At 39.6% G+C, this 15,003-nt stretch overlaps 1 protein-coding gene across 1 annotated transcript in view; it reads left to right on the top strand.

The window, feature by feature from the left end:
* AIFM1 (apoptosis inducing factor mitochondria associated 1) overlaps positions 1-15,003 on the top strand; it is a 232,204-nt gene that overhangs the window by 137,330 nt on the left and 79,871 nt on the right. The window lies entirely within an intron of this gene.

Genomic DNA, 15,003 nt, shown 5'->3' with positions numbered 1-15,003 from the left:
ACCTGACAAACAGAGAAACAGAAGCTTTGAAGAAACTACAACAAAACAAAGCGTTAGTTATAAATCAAGCTGACAAAGGGGTGGGGGGGAGGGTTTAGTGATTATGTATTGTGATTTTTACACAAGGAAGGCACAGACTCTTAGGGGACTGCAATTCATACACCATGCTGACAAGTGACCCCACAGAAATCTTCCTGGAGGAATTAAGAACACTGTTGCTACACGGCCTACGCACTGATACCATCACCAAGGATGAATACCAATATCTAATGCAATCGAACCCCATTATCCCCATTTTTTACTTTCTCCCCAAAATCCACAAGTCCCTCTCCAATCCACCCAGAAGACCGATTGTGGCAGGGATTAACTCCTTAACATCCAGATTATCAGAATATGTAGACATCTTCCTGAATACCTACGTCAAGGAATTGCCATCGTACCTCAAAGATACGACATCGGTACATGAACAACATGGAATACAAGGACACCCATGTATGGGCCCCCATAGATGTACAATCCCTATACACATGCATAGAGCATTCAAAAGGCATAGCAGCGTGCAGAAGTTTTTAAAATAATGATCTTCAATTTACAGCTGCACATAAGGATTTTATCTGCGACATCATGCACTCTATTCTCAGCCGTAGCTATTTAAAATGTTTGGATACATTTTATTTGCAGTGCTGTTGAACAGCTATGGGGAGTGTTTTTGTGCCTTGCTTCGCAAACTTGTTTATGGGGTGCTGGGAGCAGGCTTTTATCTACAACTCCCACAGATTTAAAGAACATATCATTTTTTATAAATGGTATATCGACAATATTTTAATTATTTGGGATGGCAAAGTGGACCTCTTTTATTCGTTTTTAGAATATTTATCCAGCAATGACATGAACCTTTCCTTTACTTCTAATGTCAACACCAACTCCATCGAATTCCTTGACTTAATACTAGCAGGAGTGAAAGGTAAAGTAATCACAAAGAACTACATAAAAAAGTAGACACAGCTACCTACATTACAAAAGCAATCCCCTGAAAACATGGAAGAACAACAACCCATATTCCCAATTCCATAGAATTAAGAGAAATTGCAGCACAGTAGAAGATTGCGAGGCACAGCTTGAGGTGTACAGGAGTAGATTTGAGAAGAATTATCCAACAGGAATGATACAAGAAGCCATTATGAAAACGGGGCACTGACAGGGAAAAACTACTGGAATATAAGGACAAAGGGGAGAAGGAACAGGTGGCCTTCATCACCACTTATAGTCGCCATGAGAAAGTTATAAGAAACTCACTTGGAAACCACTGGGACATCTTACTCATGGACCCCATTTTAAAAGAAATACTCCCACCAACACCTCAGATCATCTTTAGGGAATCAAAGAACCTCAAGGACTTGCTTGCACCCAGTATGCTACCAGGAAAGTTAACTAGTACCCAAATCATGCCAAAATGTACATGATCATACTAATGCAGATGTTGCAACATCTGCAAGTATCTTCATCCAAATAGGAAAACTTTCAGCAATGCTAATGAGAAAAAGGAATACAAAATAAAATAATTTTTGAACTGCAATACCACTTCTGTCATCTATCTTTGGAATGCAAATGTGGAAAAAAATGTCGGGAAAACAATGAGACCATTAAAGATTCGCAATCAGGAGCATATTCGGAACATAAATAACAAAGTAGACACTCATGCAATATCCAGGCACTTCAACACACATCATAACTCCAATCAAGAAGATTTTACCTATAAAGCTATCGAATTGGTGAAGCTTGAAAAAAGAGGAGGCGATGTGGCAAATAAACTTTCCAGACCTGAGATGTTTTGGATCTTTCAGCTCCAAATGATGCACCCTTCTGAGTTCAACGACAACTACGAGATGGCGCCATTCCTATAGAGGTGCTGTCTTCTTGAATAAATATTCTGTACTACACCCCATTCCCACTTTTATGTATTCACCCTTAGTCACCACTTCCCTCTATTTATTTCACCTATTTATTTCACTTGTTTCTATAAATAAAATAAAAATAAAAACACATTATTGCACTTTATTTCATCACTAATAAAGAATAGTATGAATCTCGATGGTATAGGAGTTATACAAATGTACGGCAAACCCCCACTGGAAATGCCCAATCTCGTCTGATCTTGGAAGCTAAGCAGTGACCTGACCAGCACTGGGATGGAGGACCACCTGGGAAGATTGGGTACCATAGACCAATAATAAAGAATAAACCAATACACACGTGAATCTAGAGAACACATAACACAGAGATCTTATTTTTGTGTAATACTGTAAATATGCACAGAAACTCTGTAAGGCAATAATTACTCCAGCACTCTAACTATATTCACATATATATGTTATTAATGACACATGTAAAAAAAAAAAAAAAATCACCACTGTAACACGTCACCAAATTATTTATAATTTATTTATTAAATTATTCAATATTCTGTATTCTTTATATACTATGCAGAACATATCCACTCATAGTTTGTCACTCATGGGATATCAAATGTGATCTATGAACACTTAAATATATAAAAGAAATATGCTGAAGAAACCTCCTTAGAAATATGATGTCTGTTTTACTATTAAATCACTACTATGATAATTTGGCACATAAGAAGGATCAAATATACCTAATGGTTCCTTAAATATAAAATATAACACATATGAAATATGCTGTAAACTCTCTCTGATTATGATGTCTGTATGTCAATATTTGTTAGACAACAAACCAACATTACTGTTTAAACCTATTTGTCATTATTCTTTTCTGCTCACAAATGAAACCCTATGGAGAGAATACGCCGCATTGCCCTCAGTTACTTGTCTCCTTAAAGATGGCCGCCGGTACTGAAAGAATACCACTAACAGAATGGAAGTGATGTGGATCGCATCACAGGAAGCGATGTGCATTTCACGGCCTCACCGTCCTCTGGACATGCGCAGAGAGGAGCCGTAAATAGGGCGGACGTGCCGCGCATGTCCATTACAGACGTGCGGACACAGGAAGTGTGGTGAAAATGCTACCTTCAATAAAGAGCTGTTAATAACTCAGTTTTTAAGCGGAGAAAACATTTGTTTTTTATGTTTGACATAATTATGCTGTCCTGTGCCAGCTAATATATATAGAATGCCATGATGCCCTAGTATCTTAACTTAATTACTAAGTGCAGGAAGTGATGTCATAACTGTATACCTAATTGTTAGGGGTATACGTAAGAGCCCTCTCCCAGCATACAGAACCCCTTGATGAAGTCTTAGGATGAAACGCGTTGGGTTTCCCTCTCTGTGACCTCCAGCAACTTAAAAATAAGATATACCTCCTTTTTAGATTATCTGTCTATCTATCTATCTATCTATCTATCTATCTATCTATCTATCTATCTATCTATCTCATCATATATCTATCTATCTATATATACACACACACACACACACACACACACACACACACACACACCCCTAGCGACTACAGGTGTTACTATAGCAATAAGTTAAATTAGAATTGTATTAAATTTAAGATTAACAAATATATTTGATTACAGACCTAAAATACATGAAAATTGTGTATAGAAAGATGAACAGACCATAAAATACTCTATGTTCAGTTATGTAAAAAATTACTTTCTTTAAAATTTATGTGTGTGTGTGTGTGTGTGTGTGTGTGTGTGTGTTTTTCACATGCTAATTCTAAAGAGTACCAACGCTTCATTCCCAGTCCGGGACCTTTCTCATGGTATTCCAGCATAGCGCAAAAAAAGACACCTGTGTCAATGTCCTAGGATCAGGAGAATTCTTTGTATGTATGTATGTATATACGTGTGTAATTGCAGCTGTACCTGTATCCGAAATGCCATGTTACAGTGTTTTCCAGGAAACCACTGAAGCATATAATTTTGTATGCAAATACAGTCCCTTCCGGTCACGGATGCGCTATGTATGGGAGGGCTAGGCTTGCTTCACAGTCAGGATGCATCTGTGCTGGAACCCTTCTGGTTCCGGTAATCGCGGACTGAGGAGGGAGTACCTCACAGGTGACATTTATCAGGTAATCAGTGTGGATATATGGGTGGTCAGGGTTTGCCCAGTAGGTTAATCCTTGACAAAGGTGCAGTGGAGGCACCGAAACAGCTGTTGGATTCAGGGCTGCTAGTAGCATGAGAATGTTCATTTGACCACCCTGACATTTATGATGAGTATGAGTATATTCTATAAGCCTCTGCTTTTTTTCAACAAGTTTTGCACTTTACTGGAATCATATTGTGATGGTTTCACGTACATAAATGTTGTATTAATTTGGAGGTGCTTTTTCCTGTGTGTGTGTATGTGTATGTATGTATGTATGTATATATATATATATCATAATATAATATTGTCCACGTTACCGGCACTCCACACAGAAAATATTGCCCTGGTGCCCTCCAGCTAAATAGCTACGATACCATACCAAACGGTGGCACTCACTCATGACTTCCAACTCCACAAAACAAGAGATAGAGGCTCTATAGCATGTTAATGATTCAGTTGTATTAACTTTCGTCAGAACAGCATGTGACAAACAATAAAACATACCTTTATACCTTCACCAATATCCGTTCTCCGTCTCCACAGGTGCGGCAGCCCAGTGGGTCAGGATGAAGTCACCCGCCACACGTGCAGCGCGCTCCTTCCCCCGTCAGAGTGCCGGTTACCTGGGTTACCAAACAACAAATACATGTACAGGTTGAGTATCCCTTCTTCAAAATTCAAAATCACACATTTTTGGTTCCCTTACTGAGATAATGACACATATACATATATATTATATTATATATCTATATATACACATAATATATAATATATATGTCATTATCTCTGTAGGGGACCCAAAAATGTGGGATTTTGGATAAGGGATACTCAACCTGTAATACAATGTGTGTAAACATTTTAATCAGTGGAGTATACAGCTTGTAGACAGTGGATATTAACAACACTATTAACCTTTATCAAAGTGACACAATATAAAATGCGGTCTGGGGAAACATCGGTAACTGTATTAAAACACATCTTAAATACCAGGACAATACACACTTTTATTTGATGAAACTATGCAAACTGACTCATTTAAACTCATTTAATCCTCCAGGTAAGTAAAGTATTTAGCCGGTGGATCCATCTCGCTTCTCGTTGCAAAAGTGCTTTGTTCCTATCCCCTCCACTCACATTAATAGGTTGTTGGTCTATTATCTTATATTTCAAAGAGGACAGGTTGGGTTTAAATAATTTGAAATTACGAGCTACACGATGAGCTTGTGGGTCCCCATCTAGGGCAGCACGGATGGCAGACCTATGCATAGCCATTCTTTTACGAAATTGTCTAGACGTTTTACCTATATAAAAGCATCCACAAGGACATATAATAAAATAAATAACGTGTGTACTAGTACAGGTAAGTATTTTGTCTAATCTAATTTACACGAGTGTGGGTGTACAAACCCAGGACCAATCTCCATATAACTGCACGTTGTGCGCCGACGCATTTGTAACATCCAGGTTTCTTAGTTAAAAAAATTGTTAGGGGGCGGTGGTTTAAGATTTGAAATATCATTGTGGACCAAAATGTCCTTCAAATTTCTGTTACTAGTATAACTGGGTAACAAGGTATTCCGTTTAAAAATACCTAGCTCCTGGTCTGAGGTAATTATCGACCAGGCTTCTCTAGTGATTTTACGTGTTATTTTAAACCAGGCATGTCCAACCTGCGGCCCTCCAGCTGTTGTGAAACTACATATCCCAGCATGCCCTGACACTGTTTTGCTGTCAGAGAATGCTAAAGCTGTGTCAGTGCATGCTGGGATGTGTAGTTTCTCAACAGCTGGAGGGCCGCAGGTTGGACATGCCTGTTTTAAACTGAAATAGGTCTGAATGACTGAAATTGGAGTATGTAGTTGAAATCATATACCATCTTCTCACAATTAAAGAAAGGTTTAATTCACCAAGGTGATCAACTCACGTAGATATTGGATTGAATGCGGTCATCTGATATCACCGTTAATAAGCCGCGGCTTGTTGTTGAAATGAGCCAGAAGGGCAGCAATGGATGTAATATAGTTGTAGTTTTTCCAATGAGCCTGGTTCACTTAAAGCAGAGCAAATAGACAGACGGTGCTGACCGACCCTTGACTTAACTTCGCCCGATGTATGCTCTGCAAAGTGCTGCGGCTGACCGGTACCCGGGCCGCCGGGAAAGCGGCACTGGAGAAGTCTGTAAACCGCTACGTGAGGGAGATGTGCTGGCGGACAGCCTCGTGTTGAATGCCGTGGCTTTCTGTATAGCAGGGAAGCCTGTGCAAGGCAGCTCTGGACGAGGCTGACAATGACAGCTAGATGATTACAGTCTGTGTTAAAGGTTGAAAGCCCTAACTCGTTTCTCGACCGTACCGACTGGTCATTTCTTCAGAGGAATGGATAGTCACTTCCTTCCCTGTCTCTATTCTTAGACTGGTCCTGGGTTTGTACACCCACACTCGGGTAAATTAGAATAGACAAAATACTTACCTGTACTAGTACACACGTTATTTATTTTATTAGATGTCCTTGTGGACTCTTTTATATAGGTAAAACGTCTAGACAATTTCATGAAAAAATGGATATGCATACTGTAGGTCTGCCATCCGTGCTGCCCTAGATGGGGACCCGCAAGCTCATCTTGTAGCTCGCCATTTTAAATTATTTAAACACAACCTGTCCTCTTTGAAATATAAGATAATAGACCAACAACCTATTAATGTGAGTGGAGGGGATAGGAACAAAGCACTTTTGCAACGAGAAGCGAGATGGATCCACCGGCTAAATACTTTACTTACCTAGAGGATTAAATTAGTTTAAATGAGTCAGTTTGCATAGTTTCATCAAATAAAAGTGTGTATTGTCCTGGTATTTAACATGTGTTTTTATACAGTTACTGTATTAGACCGCATTTTATATTGTGTCACTTTGATAAAGGTTTATAGTGTTGTTAATATCCACTGTCTACTATATACTCCACTGGTTAAAATGTTTACACACATTATATTACATGCATTTGTTGTTTGGTAACCCAGGTAACCGGCACTCTGACAGGGGAAGGAGCACGCTGCACATGTGGCGGGTGACGTCATCCGGGCTGCCGCACCTGTGGAGACGGAGAACAGATATTGGTGAAGGTATAAAGGGTATGTTTTATTGTTTGTCACATGCTGTCCTGACGAAAGTTAATACAACTGAATCGTTAACATGTTATATAGTCTCTATCTCTTGTTTTGTGGAGTTGGAAGTCCTGAGTGAGTACCGCCGTTCCGTATGGGGTGTGTGTATTAATGTATGTGTATGTATGTATGTATGTATGTACTCCTGAGGAAGTCCAGGCTATTGGCGTAGGACGAAACGCGTTGAGTGTTCAACTCGTATGGACGACTTAAAGTACAGATAAGCTGTTTTTAATTTATTATATGGTACGGGCAATGTTTTTACTGTCGGACTAGTTCCAAATAAATGTGTATTGTTTGTGTAAAAGGTATTACACTATTGGTCCTTTTTTTACTCTTTTTTCTGACCAAATGAGTAACAAGATAAAGGAAGATTAACAGGAGATCATTGAGATCACTGATGACGCCGTTCAAATTGTGACTTCATGCTATTCTGAAGGTGGTTGGAATTCCACCACACACGGTACAGTTCCACTCTACAGGGTGATATCAAGGGTGATGGTCACACTATATATATAATATTACACTAGGAGGCGCCTATTCTCACCTTTGTTTTCCATATATATATATATATATATATATATATATATATATATATATATATATAATATTTTTGTGCTCATAAGTTTACATACCCTAGCAGAATTTGTGATTTTCTGGCCATTTGTCAGAGAATATGAATGATAACTCACAAACTTTTTCTTTCACTAATGGTTAGTGGTTGGGTGAAGCCATTTATTGTCAAACAACTGTGTTTACTCTTTTTAAATCATTATGACGACAGAAACTACCCAAATGACCCTGATCAGAAGTTTACATACCCCAGTTCTTAATACCGTGTATTGCCCCCTTTAACATCAATGACAGCTTGAAGTCTTTTGTGGTAGTTGTGGATGAGGCTCTTTATTTTCTCAGATGGTAAAGCTGCCCATTCTCCTTGGCAAAAAGTCTCCAGTTCCTGTAAATTCTTGGGCTGTCTTGCATGAACTGCACGTTTGAGAGCTCCCCAGAGTGGCTCAATGATATTGAGGTCAGGAGACTGAGATGGCCACTCCAGAACCTTCACTTTATTCTGCTGTAGCCAATGACAGGTCGACTTGGCCTTGTGTTTTGGATTATTGTCATGTTGGAATGTCCAAGTACGTCCCATGCGCAGCTTCCGGGCTGATGAGTGCAAAGTTTCCTCCAGTATTTTCTGATAACATGCTGCATTCATTTTGCCATCAATTTTGACCAAGTTTCCAGTGCCTTTGTAGCTCACACATCCCCAAAACATCAGCGATCCACCTCCGTGTTTCACAGTAGGAATGGTGTACCGTTCATCATAGGCCTTGTTGACTCCTCTCCAAATGTAACGTTTATGGTTGTGGCCAAAAAGTAAAATTTTGGTCTTATCACTCCAAATGACTTTGTTCCAGAAGTTTTGAGGCTTGTCTCTGTGCTGTTTGGAGTATTGTAAGCGGGATGCTTTATGGCATTTGCATAGTAATGGCTTTCTTCTGGCGACTCGACTATGCAGCCCATTTTTCTTCAAACGCCTCCTTATTGTGCATCTTGAAATAACCACACCACTTTTTTTTCAGAGAGTCCTATATTTCAGCTGAAGTTATTTGTGGATTTTTCTTTGCATCCCGAACAATTTTCCTGGCAGTTGTGGCTGAAATTTTTGTTGGTCTACCTGACTGTGATTTGGTTTCCACAGAATCCCTCATTTTCCACTTCTTAATTAGAGTTTGAACATTGCTGATTGGCATTCTCAATTGCTTGGATATCTTTTTATATCCCTTTCCTGTTTTATACAGTTCAGTTACCTTTTCCCGCAGATCCTTTGACAATTCTTTTGCTTTCCCCATGACTCAGAATCCAGACGTGTCAGTGCAGCACTGGATGAAAGATGCAAGGGTCTTTCAGGAGTCCAGAAACTCACTGACCTTTTATACACACACACTGATTATAAGCAAACAGATCACAGGTGAGGATGGTTACCTTTAGTAGCCATTCAAACCCGTTTGTGTCAACTTGTGTGCATGTTATCAGGACAAAATCTCCAGGGTATGTAAACTTTTGATCAGGGTCATTTGGGTATGTTGTCATTATGATTTTAAAAGCGTAAACACAGTTGTTTGACAATAAATGGCTTTACCCAACCACTAACCATGAGTGAAAGAAAAGTTTGTGAGTTATCATTCATTTTGTCTGACAACTGGCCAGAAAATCACAAATTCTTCTAGGGTATGTAAACTGATGAACACAACTATCTCTCTCTCTCTCTCTCTCTCTCTCACTCACTCACTCTCTATCTATATCTATATATATATATATATATATTATGTGTGTGTGTGTGTGTATGTATATATATATATAATATATATGTGTGTGTGTATATATAATATATGTGTGTGTATATATATATATATATATATATATATATATATATATATATATATATATATATATTGGTAAGAATAAACGGCACACAGAACACTTTCTTTAGATGCAAAAGTGGTAAATTTTTCTGAGACCTTTAATCTCCGTCGTCGGGACATTAAAAATAAAAAGTGCAGTTTTTTCTTACCACTGTTATAGTCATTCTGGATTCAGACACTGTAACCAGCTACAGTTTTAAATTGAGTGCCGGACAAACATTGCAAATTTTATATATATATATATATATTAGAGATGAGCGGGTTCGGATTTAACACCAGAATTAACGCCAGTTCGGTTTTATCCGGATTTTTTCTATTGGCTATCCAAAACACGTGACACCCGTGAGCCAATAAGATGCCGTTTTGAGAACAGAGTAAATCCGAGTAAAACCGAACCCGCTCATCTCTAAAATATATATATATTATAGCATGAATAATCCTGCACTCGCATCAGAAAGTATAGACAACAGTGGGGTGCTCCTAGTGGGAATCTCCCTCGGTGGGTAGACCCACAATATTTAGAAAAGAGTCCAAAAATGTGGAGGTGCACTCATCCAATCAAACGATTTCCAGCAACTTCAATTTTTCACAATAGCTTTATTTCAGTCGATATTAGGCTTATTTCAGTCAACGTTTCGATCCTCAGTTTAGGATCTTTACCAAGACAAGCTTCCATTTATACACAATATTTTGAAAGCATCACATATTGATTACTGCAAAAAAACAAAAATGAATAAAATAAGTATGAATACAATAACAGAAAACAAAAACATAAATGGACTACCAGGCCCTTCGGGTTTTTTTTAACTCCATTAGCACCCAGTGAGGGTCAGAGGAACAATACCACGTCTCTGTCCGTGATCAGCGTGAGTGGACAACAACACCATGGGTATGAATCAACAAAGACTGATGTAGAATATTCAAACCTACAGGATATAGTGCAGCTAAACATCACCTCGGTGCCACTGACATCATGCACTTACTCATAAAAATCAATGTGTCGTATTCAGACAGTATCAAGGCTGCACGGCTTATAAGTCAATGTTCAGATGAAGATTCTGCAATGGTGAATCAAAGAATGTATATACACACACACACACACATCCATGTACTAACACATGCATATACATATGCATATGTATATAAATATACGTGTAGGGGGCCACCAATGGAAGTGCACAAGCAGTAATACTTACACATATGGTTACTTAGACTCACAGTCATAGAGCAACTCAGACAACCGAGATAATCACTGTTGGAAAAATACCATAAGCTAATGCATCAATCAAATAGAAGCCCAAGTGCATATAATTCCTAACCTGAGAAATAATCCAGTACTCATGTACGGGGGTCTAGTCCTCACAGCCTCTACAGCCACACAGCTTAGAAGCTGGTGGAGTGACCTTATATACCCCCTGACAGGAAGTAAGTGGTGCGCACATGAAAAGGGACCTACCTAATGCTCTCCTACTCTGTGGTAGAGATACCATATACACCAACATAACAACCACCTCCTACATACTCATAGCAGCCAAAAGGCATGTACGGTACAGTGTAAGACACAACGCAAACAACTAAAGCAGCTGGTCGCGCTGTCCATGGAACGCAATGCGTTCCAAGTCCCGGAAATGCTATGCGTTCCAGTGTCAAAATCAACGGAAGCCGCTGGGGTTCAAATGAATCACACTTCGCGCTTACAGATAGCACTCAGCTGACTGCTCTTGCCGTAACTGCACATTTAAAGGAGTAAATACTCAAAACATGCGCAGGCCACCCTACAATGGGCATAGTTAGTTATGTATTCTAGCACCCGGTAATAACTGGTCACATGCATTCCACTCCGCTATATCAAAGGGACTACACCCTGAAAGATGGTCACAGGAGATAATAACAAAAAGTGTCAGGACCTTTACAGGAAAAAAAACATGCAAATGGGCTACTAGGTGTATGCATACTGCCCCGTGGATACTAACTATTCTACTAAAACTATATAAAATGATATCATACTCTAGATGACCACGATCAGAGACGGATACTGGAAGGAATATTATCATGGGGACATAGTAGTCACTGTGTACAGACAAAAACTCGAAAACAATACATAATTAATAAAGAAAATAAACAATATAAACAAATACATAACTAGTGCAGCACAACACGGTACATTTAACCCAAACATCTGAAGTATATTCTATACATATTAGACATCCCACTGTCCTATTAATCTCACAAATGCTCTATAAATGTCAAATATACTGTAATATATAACATATAATATATACTAATAGATATTATCTAGTTATAGTCCGTGCTGTGCCGCTCATAGCTAAATATTCATGGTAAGTATAAACTCCATAACAGTACAGAATACCAAAGCATGACCCTATATGGAGGCCATTATAGATACGTAACTCGTAAAGGTATAATTCATAAAAAGGCATTCATGGCCGAATGCTCGTTCAGGCCTTTGGGCGAAACAGTATTGAGGTGCGCAATCCAGAAACTCTCCCTTTTACGTAAGGCTAGAGTAGGTCCCCCCCATATGATAATGGTGGAACCCAGTCAATTAGCCTGCATTTCAGGTTCGCCACCTAATGTCCTCTTTGTGTACGTAGTGTCGAGCTACAGGCTTATCAGTAATGCCTGTTTGAATTGCCGTTCTGATAGACAACCGGTGATTAGCCATTCGTTCCCTAAAACACCGGGTAGTGAGCCCTACATAACACAGTCCACAAGGACATGTAAGGGTATAAACCACAAAGTCGAGCTTACAATGTAAATGATACCTGATTTTTATGTTCCTACTAGAGTGTGGATGGGGAAATGTAGGACTAGTGAGAAGGGATCTACAAGTAGTGCACTTCCCGCACGAAAAACATCCCGGTTTACTGCTCATGATCTGGAGAAAGTTCAATTTAGTCTCGGGTACCAACGTGGGCCTCATCAGCATCGGTCTTAGATTGGGTCCTCGCTTATAAGCCATCATAGGTGGATCCATATGCGTAAAGGGTAACCCTTGGTCGGATTTTAGAATAGGCTAATGTTTACGCAATGTTTTGCTCGTGAAATGTGCATAGTTGTCAAACTTAGTGGTAAAGACCATACGGTTATCCTTGGCTGCAACCCTGGGTACAGTACAACTAAATATGTTCCTAGCTTTACGTAGACTGTTGCTGATCACTTTAGATCAATACCCTCTTTCGCTAAACCTCCGTTTCATTTCCTCCAACTGTTTCTCCCTAATTACTCCATCATTGTTGATACGCATTGCTCGCAAAAATTGCGAAATGGTTAAATTGTCCTTTAACGAGGGGGGATGGAAACTGCTAGTCAATAGAGTGGTATTTCTGTCGGTGGACTTTCTATATAGAGATGTAACGAATACTCTATCCTGGATAGATACCATCACATCTAGAAAGTGAATCGAATGGTTAGAGCTTTCACAAGTGAATTTAACAGGGCTATTAAGTGTATTAATGTTGCTAACCATCTCGGTAAAGGATTCATGAGTGTCCTCCCAAATTAGGAAGACATTGTCGATGAATCGTTTATAGAAAGAAATTTTGGCGCCATATATAGGCAAGATATGGGTCTCTTCAAAACTGGACATATACAAATTAGCATATGCGGGTGCCAGGTTGGAACCCATGGCGGTACCTGATAGTTGCAGGAAGTTCGAGTCCTTGTATTTAAAATGATTGAGGCTCAAAACGAGATTGGTCAGTTCTAAGGCATATTCAGTAAGTACATTACCAACTGTATTTCTGGTAAGTACCTCCTTAATTGCTTCCAATCCATCGCTATGTGGTATAATCGTGTACAATGATTGTACATCCATGGTGGCTAACAGGCAATTGCCCCTGGGTACATCAGTCGATCCTAATTGATAAAGAAAATCACTTGTGTCGCGTATATAACTACGACATTTACTCACGTGTGGCTGTAGTATAGAATCAACCCACCGGGCTATAGGTTGTAACAATGAGCCTTCGGCTGCGATAATTGGTCGCCCCGGTGGTTTGGTCACTGTTTTGTGAATTTTTGGAAGTGTATAGATGATGGGGCAATTTAGGCTCTTCTACACTCAAAAAATAAAAAATCTCCTGATCAATCCAACAACAGTCCAATCCTCTTTTCAAACTCAGATCAACGGTCTTTTTAATCGAAGGTATGGGGTTGGTCATGATCCTTCGGTATATATTGGTGTCAGCCAATTGGCGACTAACCTCAAAATCGTAGTCCGTCCAGTCTTGGACTACCACGGCGCCCCTCTTGTCGGCGGGTCGTATTACAATGGAGGTATCATCCCTCAATTTCTTGAGTGCCTTTCTTTCAACAGGGGTGAGGTTATCAAAAAGGAGTGATGGCCTAAAATGTTGCACATCATTATTGACCAGTCTGAGAAACGTCTTCATGCTCGGATTGTGAGAGAGAGGATCAAATTTGGAACTTTTTTTAAAAGGTTTCTTATCAGCCAATTTAGACTGACCAGAAAAATATTCCTTAAGTCTAAGGTTTCTCCCAAACCGATACTGATCAACAGTTCCCTGAAATGCTTGATGTGGAAAAGTGGGAATAAATGACAATCCTCTGGCAAGAAGACTTAGTTCAGACTGATCAAGGCTACGCTTGGATAAATTAAATACCAAATCTAATTTTGTTTCCTGCGTCCCCTTCTTTTTATAACCGCCCCTCCTCGTGCTTGCTCGATGTTTCGCGAGTCCCCGTGGGTAGGTGGAAGTCCCTTGGGTCCCTTGGCCGTGTCTAAAAAATGGGAGCAGTTACCCCGCTTTGTGTCAGATAAATCCGTATCAGAAGTTGATATGGAAGAGGCAATCTCACGCGGAAAGGGGGCCTGTCTACGTTTCCTAAAGTACCGTCCAGCCCGATCGCCCTGTTGTGGATTGCTATTGCCTAACAACCACTGGTGCACGGTGTGGTTTTGATAGTCAGCAGTTACGGTGGAAAGTTTCTTTCTTTTAAAGGAGGTGAGTTCCTTCCTATACGCGTCAACTTGTGACTGTAATCTGTCTAGCCAATTAGTACTCTTATCCTCTCGTAATGTTGACAGGGAAATAGTCTCAAGTTGCTCAATCTTGACCTTGACCTTTAGTTCACTCCCAACTTCTTCAATTACAAGTATCAAAAGGTCGAGCGAACACTTGTTTAAGATATAACACCACCTACTACAGAAGACGGGGTTGTTCCTTCCTAACGTAGGTACATTAATAACCCTGAAACCACGAGGTATCAATTTTCGTCTGTGATACTATGACAGAAACTGTCCGTGTAGTAATAAATCCACCTCACGGCGTTTAAGTCTCCGTATCC

This window comes from Pseudophryne corroboree, chromosome 3 (genome assembly GCF_028390025.1).
Source record: "Pseudophryne corroboree isolate aPseCor3 chromosome 3, aPseCor3.hap2, whole genome shotgun sequence".
NCBI lineage: Eukaryota > Metazoa > Chordata > Amphibia > Anura > Myobatrachidae > Pseudophryne > Pseudophryne corroboree.
The sequence above is the reverse complement of the archived record's forward strand: the minus strand, read 5'-3'. Positions and strand labels throughout refer to the sequence as shown.